Below are 16,033 nucleotides of genomic sequence, written 5' to 3'. Positions count from 1 at the left end.
GTTACATTACTTGTTACGTGCGGTCCTGTGGGCGGTGGTGGTTGCGTCTGAGACGTGTTAGTTCTCAGCGCGATAAAAATGATTAACGAAATATTACCTTTACGATCCAGATCAGACGAGAAGCTGATCTCTATCGGAAAACACGCCCACGCTAGATAATGCATAAACGCGTCCATAATACTACAATATAATACATAACGTGAAGGCTACAATAACAAATACCAAATCTGATAGTCATTGTTGCTGAAACAGTTAACGTACCGGATAAAAATGAAAACGTGTAGTACTGCACCGTCAAAATGTGAACAGTGGCTTCTGAAAAGTTATTAAAACATGTAACATACAGATGGCAGTTATAAGAGTCGAGGGACATGAAAGGGAAGCAGTGGTTGGGAAGGGAGTAAGACAGGTTTATAGCCTCTCCCCGATGTTATTCAATCTGTATATTGAGCAAGCAGTAAAGGAAACAAAAGAAAAATTCGGAGTAGGTATTAAAATCCATGGAGAAGAAATAAAAACTTTGAGGCTCGCCGGTGACATTGTAATTCTGTCAGAGACAGCGAAGGACTTGGAAGAACAGTTGAATGGAATGAACACTGTCTTGAAAGGAGGATATAAGATGAACATCAACAAAAGCAAAACAAGGATAATGGAATGTAGTCGAATTAAGTCGGTGATGCTGAGGGAATTAGATTAGGAAATGAGACACTTAAAGTAGTAAAGGAGTTTTGCTATTTGGGGAGCAAAATAACTGATGATGGTCGAAGTAGAGAGGATCTAAAATGTAGACTGGCAATGGCAAGGAAAGCGTTTCTGAAGAAGAGAAATTTGTTAACATCGAGTATAGATTTAAGTGTCAGGAAGTCATTTCTGAAAGTATTTGTATGGAGTGTAGCCATGTATGGAAGTGAAACATGGACGGTAAATAGTTTGGACAAGAAGAGAATAGAAGCTTTTGAAATGTGGTGCTACAGAAGAATGCTGAAGATTAGATGGGTAGACCACGTAACTAATGAGGAAGTATTGAATAGGATTGGGGAGAAGAGGAGTTTGTGGCACAACTTGACCAGAAGAAGGGATCGGTTGGTAGGACATGTTCTGAGGCATCAAGGGATCACCAATTTAGTATTGGAGGGCAGCGTGGAGGGTAAAAATCGTAGGGGGAGACCAAGAGATGAATACACTAAGCAGATTCAGAAGGATGTAGGTTGCAGTAGGTACTGGGAGATGAAGAAGCTTGCACAGGATAGAGTAGCATGGAGAGCTGCATCAAACCAGTCTCAGGACTGAAGACCACAACAACAACAACAACATACATGCGCAAATTGAGAAGAACGCTTTTAGATAATTCATTAACTATTACATATGTAATTCTCTGTTGTAACCGAATGCAATTAACTGAATCTGGTAGCCCTATTTCACTCTTACTCTAAGAAAAATTCACATTCTTATAGACGAGATAGTTAAAGCACTGGACTCACAGAGAGATCTCAAGATCAGTCCGAGTTCATTAACATCGAGATCTTTTTTTACTGGCGTCGCATCGTATTGTGAAATAACTTGTCACTGAAGAACATTGGCGTTTCGGTCACGGCTATAGCAGCCTACCTATGGTTCAGGAGTGGTGGTGGTGGTGGTGGTGGTGGTGGTGGTGGTAAGTTTCTGTGGTAGCAAACTGTTGAGGTCATCGGTTCCTAGGCTTACACACTACTTAACCTAACTTAAACTAACTCACGCTAGGGACAACACGCACATCCATGCCCGAGGGAGGACTCGAACCTTCGACGGAGAGAGCCGCGTAAACCGTGGCAAGGCGCCTCAATCCGAAAGGCTACCCCGCGCTGCGGGGGTCAGGAAATCTATTCAGTTACGTAAAATAAAGTTCATTCAAGTTTCCTTGTCTGACCATCTTCCCAAACTTGTCCATCTTCGTTCTCCTAACAGATGTTCGCATATTCGATCACTTATCTATAACTGATCGGAAATCTTCCTCTACCACAGTATGCTTGCTCCTGATAGATTTTTCCCTGTTCCCTATCGGTTTCGTTTATCGCAAGATCGTGCAACTGACGTTTTTCAGTTTCATATTTATGTGAATACATACACCTATAATGCAATAAGGCCATAATATTTAGCTGTTGTTGGAGAGAAGTTACTGAGAAATAAGGACATAACATACAAGGAAATAAATAAATGCGAAATGTATGGGTTAGAACGTAGTGTTCGCTTCTTACCTGGTATCCCACTAAGCCCACAATAACCTCTCACTGTATTTGGAGATTTTAATTGCACTCCGTGCTTCTTATAAGCTCTTTAGACCGTAGTAGCAATAGGTTAATCACAATTCAAGTCGACAGTGACAGATATGTCGGTCGTTTCGAAAAGTATGTTCGTTTACAACGGTCAATTTCTACGATGAGCAGAAATGTTTTACCGCTGTGGTGTCCGCCCCCGGTAGCTGAGTGGTAGCCGGCACGATAGCTCAGCGTGTTCGGTCAGAGGGTAACATGCCCTCTGTAATAAAAAAAACTGAGTTAACAGATCAACAATGAAATTAAATGGATGTCTTACGACATCCGCCCCGAGCGAACAGAATTAAAATTTAAAAAAAAAAGTGGTCAGCGTGACAATCAATCCTAAGGGCCCGGGTTCGATTCCCGCCTGAGTCGGAGATTTTCTCCGCTGAGGGTTTGGGTGTTGTGTTGTCCTAATCGTCATCATTTCACCCTCATCGACGTGCAAGTCGCCGAAGTGGCGTCAACTCGAAAGACTTGGACCAGGCGAACTGTCTACCCGACGGGAGGCCCTCGTCACACGACATTATTATTATTTATACCTAAGTGATCACAGTTATTATCTATGACAGTGCTGTACACAAATTATCCGGTTCATTAGTACTGTAAAACAAAATTGCATTTTTAAAGAAAAGGGAGTCTTTTATTCATGAGTAACAAGTTAGCTTCGTAAAATATTGCCTTGAAGCTGGACATCCATGCTCTCGTTTTGCTTATGAGAGTTAAGTCTGTCTTACGTCAAAATTTTCCACAAATAGTAAGACTTCGCGCAAAAACCGTTTCTAATGATATCTAGTTCATCCCTGTAATTTTAATATATGTTGAGGAAAAGGGGTATTGACTTCAGATGGGACTAACAGAGGATATTGAACGTATGCAGAGAAGGGCAGCACGAATGGTCACAGGTTCGTTTAATCCAGGGAGTGTATCATAGAGACGCTAAAGAAATTGAAATGGCAGATTCTATCCCGATAAATTCTATTAACAAAGTTTCAAGACCAGCTGCAAATGATTACTCTATGGATATACTACGTATCGCTCACTCAGGGATCGTGAGGATAAGATTCGAATAATTACTGCACGCACGGAGACATTCAAACAATCATTCTGCCCAAGCTCGATATGGGAATGGAAGAGGCAGAAACTCGAGCAACTGGTTCAATGGGACGTACCCTCACAGAGTATAGATGCAGATGTAGAAATAATCGTATTATACTAGAGAAATGCAAACCGTCTACGAAGGAGATTCCTTGCAGATCACTCCTGCCTCCATCCTGCAATATGCTCATATCTGTGGAACCCTTACGAAATAGGATTAACAGAGGCAACTGAAAACATTCAGGGAAGGGCAACACGAATGGTCGCGTGTTCGTCTGAGAGATACTGAAGAAATTCAGCTGGCAGACACTTCAAAATAGAGGCATACTATCCCGAGAAAGGCTGCTTATAGTGTTTCAGGAACCAGCTTCAACTGGTGAATCTAGAAATATGCTAAAACCCTCTAAGTCTACACCTACTCTGCAATTCACAGTTACGTGACTGGTAGAGGGTTCATCGAACTACCTTCAAGCTATTCCTCTAGCGTTCCACTCTCTAACAGCCCATGGGGAAAACGAACAGTTAAATCTTTCCATGCGAGCTCTGATTTGTCTTATTTTATTACGATGATCTTTCTTTCCTACGTAGATGGACGCGAACACAATATCTTTACACTTAGAGGACAAAGTTAGTGATGGAAATTTCATGACAAGATCCTGCCGCAACGTTAACTCTCCCTAATAGAAAACCAGTTGCCTCGTTTGAACGTTTTCGATGTCCTCCGTCACACATATGTAGTGCGTATCCAACACCGCACAGCAATACTCCAGAAGAAGGACAAGAGTATTGTATGATGATGATTATGATGTTTGGTTTGTGGGGCGCTCAACTGCGTGGTTATCAGCGCCCGTACAATTACCCAATCTTTGCTCAGTCCAATTTCGCCACTTTCCTGGATGATGATGAAATGATGAGGACAACACAAACACCCAGTCATCTCGAGGCAGGTGAAAATCCCTGACCCCGCCGGGAATCGAACCCCGGACCCCGTGCTCGGGAAGCGAGAACGCTACCGCGAGACCACGAGCGGCGAACAAGAGTATTGTAAGTAGTCTCATTAGTACACATGTTGTATTTTGTGTTCTGCCAATAAATCGCAGTCTCTAGTTTGCTTTCCCCACAACGTTAACCATGTGTTCCTTCCAATTTGAATTATTCGTAATTGTAATCCCTAAATATTTAGCTGAACTTACAATCTTTAGATTTGTGTGTTTTATCATGTAACCGAAATTCAGTGGATTCTATTTAGTACTCATGTGGATAACTTCACAATTTTCATTATTTGGAGAAGATTCGCATCATTCAGCTACTTTGTCTAAATCATTTTGCAACTGGTTTTGGTCATGTGATGAATTTACAACACGATAAATGACAGCATAATACGCTATCAGTGTAAGAGGGCTGCTCAGGTTATTTCCTATGTCGTTCACGTAGGTCAGGAATAGTAGAAGGCCTGTAACACTTCCTTGGAGAACGCCAGATAATCCTGTTTTACTCAGACTTTCCCGTCAGTCACTACGAACTGTGGTTGACCTGACGAGAAATTGCGAATCCAGTCGCACAACTGACGCGGTGCTCCATAGCCACGCAATTTAATTATAAGTAGCTCGTTAGGAATGGTGACAAAAGCCTTCTTAAAATCTAAAAATATGGAATCAGTTTGACATTCCCAGCCGATAGCACTCATTACTTCGTAAGAAAAAAGAGCTAGTTGTGTTTCACAAGACAATAAATCGTTTTCTACGAGGTGAGATCATAATGTTAGAGCACAATAAATATTCTAAAATCCTACTGAAAATCGACATTGTTGACATGGGTATGTAATTCAACGGATTACTCCTGTTTCCTTTCTTGGGCATCGGTATGAGTTGTGCAACTTCCCAGTCTCTGGTAACGGATCTCTCTTACATGATTGCTAAGTACGGAGCTACTGTATCGTACTCTGGACGGAACCTGACTGGTACACAATCTGGACCGGAGGCTATGCCTTAGTTAATTCAGGACAAAATTAGGATAATTAAAGCGCCAACAGAGATATGTAAACCCTCTTCCACCGTGCCGTACGTGAAAGGAAAGGGAGGAAGCCCTAATAACGGGTACCCTCTGGGATGTACTTAAGTGATTTTTGCTGTTTAAGTGCACCGCACGTTTTCACGAAATTACATTTGGACAAGAACCGAACCTCGAACTTGCTGACGCAATGCTCTACTCTCTCTTCCAACGCGCGGGACGCAGAGCCCGCCTCCAGGCTCACTGTGACCTGTTCCGCCCTCTCCTGCAGCAGGTATAAAGACGGCACCGGGCTCTGATGTGAGGCTGGCGGCAGCTCGGCGTGCCGTGCAGAGCACCCTCCGCCTCGCGCCTGGACGCGTGTAATCAGCACTTCCTGCCCACCGGCCAGCAGGAGTCCGCTCCCCCTCTACGTCACGTCACGTCACGCGAGCACGCAAGCACGCTGCTAGCGTGGCCTCGTCGGACACGGTTAAGCCGCTTTGTCTCCACGGCGAACTGGAAACTGCAAACGAACCACCGCGAAGCTCCTACATAACAATTCTTTACTCTTGCGTCGTCGATCAGTTAGTAGTCCTTTTGGTAGAAACTAGAGCGTCGAGTAGAAAGAGGGGAAGAGAGAGAGAGAGAGAGAGAGAGGGGGGGGGAGGGAGGGAGGGGGGGGGGAAGAAGAAGAAAAGGGTTGCGAGGGAGACACGAAAGGGGAGCTGAGGTAGCTGTTTGCACGAATCCCTCCATCCATACTACCTTAGCATTGTTAATTCCGAAGGCTACAAGAGCCGATAAGTGGGAGAAGTATCGCACAATCAGCTTCACAGCTCGTGCATCAAAGTTGCTGACAAGAATAATATATAGAAGAATGGAAAAGAAAATTTAGGATCTCTTAGATGACGATCAGTTTGACTAAAAAAATCGATCACATACGAACACCGACAACGATTGTTGAGATATACATGCCAACGTCGCAAGCGGATGACGACGAGAGAGAGAGAGAGAGAGAGAGAGAGAGAGAGAGAGAGAGAGAGAAAGTATATGAGGATATTGAACGGGTAGTTCAGTACATAAAGCGAGATGAAAATATAATAGTCAAAGGGAACTGGAATGCGGTTGTAGGCGAAGGAGTAGAAGAAAGGATTACGGGAGAATATGGGCTTGGTACTATAAATGACAGAGAAGAAAGATTGAGTTCTGCAATAAATTTCAGCTAGTAATAGCCAATACTGTGTTCTAGAATCACAAAAGGAGGAGGTAAACTTGGAAAAGGCCGGGTGATACGGGAAGATTTCAGTTAGATTACATCATGGTAAGACAGCGATTCCGAAATCAGATAGTGGTTTGTAAGACGTACACAGGAGCAGGTATATCGCCCCAACTGTTGAATCTGTACATCGAAGCAGCAATAACGGAAACCAATTAAAGATTCAAAAGAGGAATAAAAATTCAAGGTGATAGGATACCTGTGAAATGATTCGCTAATAATGTTGCTATCCTCGTTGAAAGTGAGGAAGAATTACAGGACCTACAAAGTGTAATTAACAGAGTACAGAATATGGACTGAGAGTAAATCTAAGAAAGACGAAAGTAATGAGAAAGTAACAGAAATGAGAACAGCCGGGAACTTAACATCGGAGTTGGTGATCACGAAGTAGGTGAAGTTAAGGAATTCTACTACCTAGGCAGCAAAATAACCCATGATCGACAGAGCTAGGAGGGCATCAAAAACAGATTAGCACAGGCAAAAAGGCCATTCCTAGCCAAGACAAGTCTGCTAGTGTCAAACATAGGAGATAATATTAAAAAGAAATATCTGAGAATGTACATGTGGAGCACAGCATTGTGTGGTAGTGAAACATGGACTGTAGGAAAACCGGAACAATTGAGAATTGAAGCGTTTGAGATGTTGAAAATTAGGTGGACTGATAAGGTAAGGAATGAGGAGGTTCTGCACAGAATCGGAGAGGAAAGGAGTGTATGAAAAACATTGACAAGAAGAAGGGACAGACTGATAAGATATATTTTAAGACATCAGGGAATAACTTCCGTGATACTAGATGGAGCTCCTGTTGTTGTGGTCTTCAGTCCTGAGACTGGTTTGATGCAGCTCCCATGCTACTCTATCCTGGGCAAGCTTCTTCATCTCCCAGTACTTACTGCAACCTACGTCCTTCTGAATCTGCTTAGTGTATTTATCTCTTGGTCTCCCTCTACGATTTTTACCCTCCACGCTGCCCTACAATACTAAATTGGTGATCCCCTGATGCCTCAGAACATGTCCTACCAAGCGGTCCCTTCTTCTTGTCAAGTTGTGCCGCAAACTCCTCCCCAATTTTTCCTCATTAGTTATGCGATCTTCCCATCTAATCTTCACCATTCTTCTGTAGCACCGCATTTCGAAATCTTCTATTCTCTTCTTGTCCAAACTGTTTATCGTCCATAATTCACTTCCATACATGGCTACACTGCATACTAATACCTTCAGAAACGACTTCCTGACACTTAAATCTATACTCGATGTTAACAAATTTCTCTTCTTCAGAAACACTTTCCTTGCCATTGCCAGTCTACATTTTATATCCTCTCTACTCCGACCATCATCAGTTATTTTGCTCCCCAAATAGCAAAACTCCTTTACTACTTTAAGTGTCTCATTTCCTAATCTAATTCACTCAGCATCACTCGACTTAATTCGACTACATTCCATTATCCTCGTTTTGCTTTTGTTGATGTTCATCTTATATCCTCCTTTCAAGACACTGTCCATTCCATTCAACTGCTCTTCCAAGTCCTTTGCTGTCTCTGACAGAATTACAATGTCATCGGCGAACCTCAAAGTTTTTATTTCTTCTGCATGGATTTTAATACCAACTTTGAATTTTTCTTTTGTTTCGTTTACTGCTTGCTCAGTATACAGATTGAATAACATCGAGGAGAGGCTACAATCCTGTCTCACTCCCTTCCCAACCACTGCTTCCCTTTCATGTCCCTCGACTCATAACTGCCATCTGGTTTCTGTACAAATTGTAAATAGCGTTTCGCTGCCTGTATTTTACCCCTGCCCCCTTTAGAATTTGAAAGAGAGCATTCCAGTCAAGACTGTCAAAAAGCTTTCTCTAAGTCTATAAATGCTAGAAACGTAGGTTTGCCTTTCCTTAATATTTCTTCTAAGATAAGTCGTAAGGTCAGTATTGCCTCACGTGTTTCAACATTTCTACGGAATCCAAACTGATCTTCCCCGAGGTCGGCTTCCACCAATTTTTCCATTCGTCTGTAAAGAATTCGCGTTAGTATTTTGCAGCTGTGACTTATTAAACTGATACTTTGGTAATTTTCATATCTGTCAGCACCTGCTTTCTTTGGGATTGGAGTTAGTATATTCTTCTTGAAGTCTGAGGGTATTTCGCCTGTCTCATACATCTTGCTTACCAGATGGTAGAGTTTTGTCAGAACTGGCTCTCCCAAGGCCGTCAGTAGTTCTAATCGAATGTTGTCTACTCCCGGGGCCTTGTTTCGACTCAGGCCTTTCAGTGCTCCGTCAAACTCTTCACGTAGTATCGTATCTCCCATTTACTCTTCATCTACATCGTCTTCCATTTCCATAATATTGTCCTCAAATACATCGCCCTTGTATAGATCCTCTATATAGTCCTTCCACCGTTCTGCTTTCCCTTCTTTGCTTAGAACTGGGTTTCCATCTGAGCTCTTGATATTCATGCAAGTGGTTCTCTTTTCTCCAAAGGTGTCTTCAATTTTCCTGTAGGCAGTATCTATCGTACCCCTAGTGAGATAAGCCTCTACATTCTTACATTTGTCCTCTAGCCATCCCTGCTTAGTCATTTTGCACTTCCTGTCGATCTCATTTTTGAGACGTTTGTATTCCTTTTTGCCTGCTTCGTGAAAATTGTAGAGAAAGGCAGATTGAAATACTTCCAGTAAGTAATTGAGGACGTGGGTTGCAAATGCTACTATGAGTTGAAGCGTTTGGCACAGGAGAGGAATACGTCGCGAACCACATCAAACCAAACCGAAAACTGATGACTCAAAATTTTTTGATTGTTATGGTTCGTGGTGCAAACAGAGTTTCAACAAATTGGACGCTCACAAATAACTCGTTCCTGTCCGCAGCGCATGTTACAGGGAAACGTACGCTTATAGGCAACGTGGGGGAACAGAAGGGTAAACAACTCTTGACGATGTGTGGCACAGGTCTTACTAATAACTGGTTCCATTTTACTGCACGGATACCCTGTAGACAGCCGCTATAAAGTTTTCTGTAGTCAGCTTCAGGTACTGCAGATTTCGTGTTGTGGTAGGCGAGATATTCTGGCGAGGGTGTCCTCACTGTCGTGAAGCCCTTGCGACCCGCCACCCCCACCCTCACACTTCGCACCTGCTGCCGTGGCTGTGGAGCCGTGACGCGCCAGCACAAGGGCTTCGCGCCGGCCCTTAATGAAGTCCGCCCTTTAATTACCGCGCTGCGGCTTCTGACAAGTGTCAGGCACCGCTTACGTCCTCGTGCGGGTGAACAATAGGCGGTAGGAGATCCAGATAACACACAGCCCCCTTGGTGAAAAATACGATGCTAGAGATGTGCTGTATTTTTTATTTTCGTTTTATTCTTATTCTGGTCGCCAGACTTCTATCTTATTTTATGCAGCCCACCACGATTTCCTCTGCTGTGTGAGTGGGCAGCACCTGCGCCCAGCACCCTCCATTACTACGGCTCCCCTTAGTCCATACGAGTTTTACTTGGTGCCCTAATATACCGGGTGATCAAAAAGTCAGTATAAGTTTGAAAACTTAATAAACCAAGGAATAATGTAGATAGAGAGGTAAAAATTGACACAAATGCTTGGGGTTTTATTAGAACAAAAAAAGAGAAGTATTGCTAGACGCTTGAAAGATCTCTGGCGCGCGTCGTTTGGTGGTGATCGTGTGCTCAGCCGCCACTTTCGTCATGCTTGGCCTCCCAGGTCCCCAGACATCAGTTCGTGCGATTATTGGCTTTGGGGTTACCTGAAGTCGCAAGTGTATCGTGATCGACCGACATCTCTAGGGATGCTGAAAGACAACATCCGACGCCAATGCCTCACCATAACTCCGGACATGCTTTACAGTGCTGTTCACATCATCATTCCTCGACTACAGCTATTGTTGAGGAATGATGGTGGACATATTGAGCATTTCCTGTAAAGAACATCATCTTTGTTTTGTCTTACTTTGTCATGCTAATTATTGCTATTCTGATCAGATTAAGCGCCATCTGTCGGACATTTTTTTTTATATAATTCCGTGATTCATTCAGTTTTCAAATTTATACTGACTTTTTGATCAACCGGTACACTGACGGAAAGAAATCGTAACACCGAAAAAGGATTGATGTGGAGTAATGAAATTTCGGGAATATACTTCTCTACGTAACACATTTAGGTGACCGACATTGCAGTATCACAGCGATTTTTGCGCCGCTAAAATTTGATGATTTGCAATTAAACTACGAGGATACTTAGATAGGTATGAGGAATATTCAACGAATGAGAGTTAATTATGTCACCGTCATTTGTCAACTATACGCTCGATTCAGAAATAGCCCATTGCTTCTTGTAGAATTAATAAACAGCCAATCAGCTGAAAAACTGAAGGTTTATTTAACCCTGTTTACTGTTGTTTCAAATTTTATGAAAGTGTCTTCCTCAGAAACAAACAGTGACAACTGGGTTACATGTTGTGGCTGAGCTACGTTAAATATAATCGAAAGGCGTCAGTCAGATATTAAATCTCAGCTCTATATTGCACTAGCTGCACATTCGTGATGTAATACTGATGACCTCCACTACGTTGTGCGTGTTCTAAATGTTGTGGAGGTGAAATTTTGTATCTCACTGCTTTTCTTTCGGCCATATTTTAGCGTACCTCCGGCACAACATGTAACCCAGTTTTTTGTTAAGTCGCTTCCTAATTCATGAACGAACAAAACCCTTATAATGAACCTAATCTTCCAAGTTGAGGAATAGAAAGAACTCATGTGGCTGTATCAAGAGCGTAAGATTGATGATGAACCAATCTGAAACTCGACTCAAACGTTTTCACCATTGTGATGGATCCTGCTGACGCTGGCTTTGTGCTGTTCAGTTGTTCGACCACTTTCCCATGCTCCAGTTCTAGCAGTTTCCTATCAGCTCCTGCTTCACACGACCCAATAATGAAGCACAACGGAAGGAGGTTACGATTCTGCCATTGTCGGAATCATCTGCGTCGTTCGCGCGAAAAATTCTGAGGCTGATTTATTGCTGGCGTGTAAGCGACGTCAGCGCACTAGCTACGGTGGCTGCTTGAACTAATAACTGTAAACAACAGATGTGTGTTATACTAGTAAGATGTGGGCAGGCCTTAATGTGTCAGTGTTGTCGCAAATCAAAAGAAGTAACGAGCTGAAAATCTCTAAATTAGTGTAAAAGACACTTTCTACAATATTTTGAATATTTTGAAGAAGAGGAAATGTGTGAAATGTTTGTGGCGTACGCCCTGACTCCCGTTGCAATGTTGCTTACTTATTGACACACCAGCAGTTTGTCATGCTTTATCATATAGATAAGAAAAAATTCCCTCTTTCGCAATTCTTTTCTTATCTGTGTGATAAAGCGTAATTGAAATATCAGCTGCGGGAAAGTGGTTGGAGATATTGACAATACTGCCAGTTTCAGTCAAGCAATAGACGATCCTCAGTGATCTGGTCTGTTGTTTGACCCAGACCATCCTCAAATGATACGGTCCGTTGTTTGACGGAGGCTGGTCCAGCTATTACGCCAATCACGAATTTTGAAAAGTTTTTAAAAACCATAAATCTTTGCAAAATAATGTGGGCTACACCTTTGCCTTGCAGTCTTATTACTGTTTATTTTCAGAAGTGTGGACACCGTCGCTAATCTACGCAAAATGCTCAAACTCCATACCGCTCCTTAACATGTGAGACCTCGAATGTATTTACAAGGCATCACTGTGAACCGGAATTTACCACAGATCTTTTTTCATTCGTGGATTACGAGGTATCAGTAGGGCAATGGGAATCATTTCTATGCAGTTTGATACCAGAAACGCAAAATGATAAAACTTCAGTCACGAAGTCTCACATTTTCAGGAGCGGTATGTAGAACTAGTTCCTCCAGCGAAATTTACAGTTTATTTGAGAATTTTCATCAAAATGTGACTTGTTTAAGCGATTGACATGACTAAAATTTCGGTAGCAATTGTCACGCTGTTGAGAATAGTGCCAAGAAGAGTCTAAACATGCGTAAATTGCTTCACATTGGTTGACATGGATTGGGGTGAATCTACACCCACCTCTAGCCTGAGAACACACACATCGACAATTTGTTAGTGAGACAAATCAAGCGGTTTGCTGACGCGCTTTTGGAGTAGATAAATATTAATTAATTCAGCCTGTTTGCAGAATAAAGGCGTAATTTTTATCCCATTAACTTAAATATTTCTGTGGAATGATCCCATTGTTTACGGAAAATGTCGGCTGACGTTTGTGTCTTTGTTTACAGGTAATGCTCTCTACGGATCTTCTCTCTCGTTCGGTGCTTCACTTTTGTGTTGTGGCAGACCGTAAGTACCTACTTCTGGTCGTAAGTAAGAGAGAACAGCAATAATATTTGGCGACATACAGACTGTGATAGCGAAAAGTGTTTGGTTTTTTAAACAATTTTTCATATTTCGACATCAAATATGGAGACGTCGGTTGTAAATAGTGGTAAGGGACAGACTTACTGCATATAAAACGATGTAACTGACGTGCGTCATTCATACTAGTTGAACTACAACATGAAGAAAGGGCACACGTAACAAAATTTGAAGTTTTCGTTTCTTTGCATCAACCTATTTCTTACATGTAGCTGTATGCACTGTGCAAATGGGTCACATACATACCCAATGGAACATGATTAGGTGCCCGTTAATTACCTTGAAAGATGCAGAATGAACATGCTTAACACAGTTGTTCCGTTCCTGTGAAGTAGCGAATATCGGTGGTTTGTTGTGGTAGGCTTGAATGCATATGCGTCATGTCTCATTTTCTTCCCCACTGATCCTATTGCATGTTTACCACGAAGTAATTGCCAAGTAACTCCCGCTAAACTTTGTACCTTTTTGTTGGTCTACGTTGACCTAAGTAATAAATCTGGTATCTAACACCTAATAACGTTCACCATTGCATTTCCTGAACAAAAAAGAAACAATACATTGGTTTGTTTTCAGTGTAATATGGTTGATACCGACGTATTGAAAACTATTAAACAACTGTTTCCCTGCACAAGGTAATTCCATTCTGCACGGATTTGGGTGCTATTAAACGGCTCATCAGAAAGTGTGACGGAATATGAAGAGTGGAAGAATACTGTGAGATTATGGAAAAGAGCAATATGTCTGGATGTTTCTATATTAAACAGGTGAATTCAGATGGTATTCTAGCTTTCAAGTACTATACAAAGGCAATATACAAATGTGTCTCTGTAAGATGAGACAACAGGAAGAGGTATTCGTAAGTAAAATAAAATTAATTCTCAGTTGTCCAAGTTGAAGTATATTGATACACTAGCTAAGCAAACTTTTTCTCTGAACCTTTTGAATCCTGGTAATAAAAAAATTGATATTTTAAAACTTTTCACGAAATTAATCTTTATTATATGTTAACCAACGAATACAAAAAGAATTAGCAAGATGTAAAAATCAGTTGTTTAAAGAAGGTGAAACCTAAGGTACGCACAGTTTTCAACTGCCCATCATTTCAGGAGATGTATTTAAAGCAATTTTGCATTCTTTCAATCAAAAATCTCGTAACTTCCATGAACTCATAACACACAAAAATTATAACCCTAAAAACCAAGCAAATTTGGGCTAAAATGTAACGAATTTGTATCAAATGCAAATACTGCTCCATTGGATCATTTCGAAGCTACTGACAAAAACAGCAGTACAAACTCAACTTTACCCTACAGTAATTAGATATACTTCATTCCCTTTCAATGACGTCCTAATTGTGATACCAACTAAAAAAAAAAACATTTAACAATTTCTTACAACCACATAATACAATCTCGGCACCGACAGTTGCTCTGAGCGCTGTGACCACTACAATTGCACTAATTCGTAAAAGTACCTCACTGTACCGCTAGATGTCTCTGTCTTGCAATAGCGTCGGTGATTTCATGACAGAGGCACTGGTACTTACGAAAATTAATAAACCAGAGGTTCAGGCAGAAACCACTGGCATTCAAAGGGTTAAATGCTACACTATGCGATCAAAAGTATACGGAAACCTGGCTGAAAATGACTTAAAAGTTTGTGGCGCCCTCGATCGGTAATGCTGGAATTCGATGTGGTGCCTCGCAGGCATACGTTCAATCAGGTGCTGGAAGGTTTCTTGAGGAATAGCAGCTCATTCTTCACGCAGTGCTGCACTGAGGAGAGGTATCGATGTCGGTCGGTGAGGCCTGGCACGAAGTCAGCGTTACGAAACATCCCAAAGGTGTGCTGTAGGATTCCAGTCAGGACTCTGTGCAGGCCAGTCCATTACAGGGATGTTATCGTCGTGTAAACACTCCGCCACAGGCCGTGTATTATGAACAGGTGTTCGATCGTGTTGAAAAAAGCAATCGCCATCCCCGAATTGCTCTTCAATAGTGGGACGCAAGAAGGTGCTTAAAACATTAATGTAGGCCTGTGCTGTGATAGTGCCACGCTAAACTACAAGGGCTTCAAGCCCCCTCCATGAAAATCATGACCACACCATACCGCCACCGCCTCCGAATTTTACTGTTGGCATTACACACGCTGGCAGATGAGGTTCACCGTGCATTCGCCATATCCACACCCTGCCATGGGATCGGCACATTGTGCAGCATGATTCGCCACTCCGCACAGTATTTCTCCACTGTTCAATCCCCCTTACACCAGGCCAGGCGTCGTTTGGCGTTTACCGGTGTGATGTGTGGCTTATGAGCAGCCGCTCGACCATGAAATCCAAGTTTTCTCACCTCCCGCCCTACTATCATAGTACTTGCAGCGGATCCTGATGCAGATTGGAATTTCTGTGTGATGGTCTGGATAGATGTCTGGCTATTACACATTACGACCCTCTTCAACTGTCGGCGGTCTCTATCAGTCAACAGACGAGGTCGGCCTGTACGCTTTTGTGCTGTTCGTGTCCCTTCACGTTTCCATTTCACTATCCCATCGGAAACAGTGGACCTAGGGAAGTTTAGGAGTGTGGAAATCTCGCGTTCAGACGTATGACACAAGTGACACCCAATCACCTAACCACGTTCGAAGTCCGTGAGCTTCGCGGAGCGCCCCATTTTGCTCTCTCATGATGTCTAATGACTACTGAGGTCGCTGATACGAATTACCTGGCAGTAGATGGCAGCACAATGCACCTAATATGAAAAACGTATGTTTTGGGGAGTGTTCGGATACTTTTGATCACACAGTATACTATAACCCTCAGAGTGCACCTCATAAGAAACCATACATCCTTGGTGGCTCTAGATGATGATAAAGATAGTGAAGGATCTGCAAAGCTTGCGGGACATATTCCTGCAGGTTACAGTGAGTTTTATGAGACACTTTTCGAA

Source organism: Schistocerca cancellata, chromosome 9, assembly GCF_023864275.1.
Source record: "Schistocerca cancellata isolate TAMUIC-IGC-003103 chromosome 9, iqSchCanc2.1, whole genome shotgun sequence".
Lineage (NCBI taxonomy): Eukaryota > Metazoa > Arthropoda > Insecta > Orthoptera > Acrididae > Schistocerca > Schistocerca cancellata.
This window is presented reverse-complemented; position numbering follows the sequence as displayed.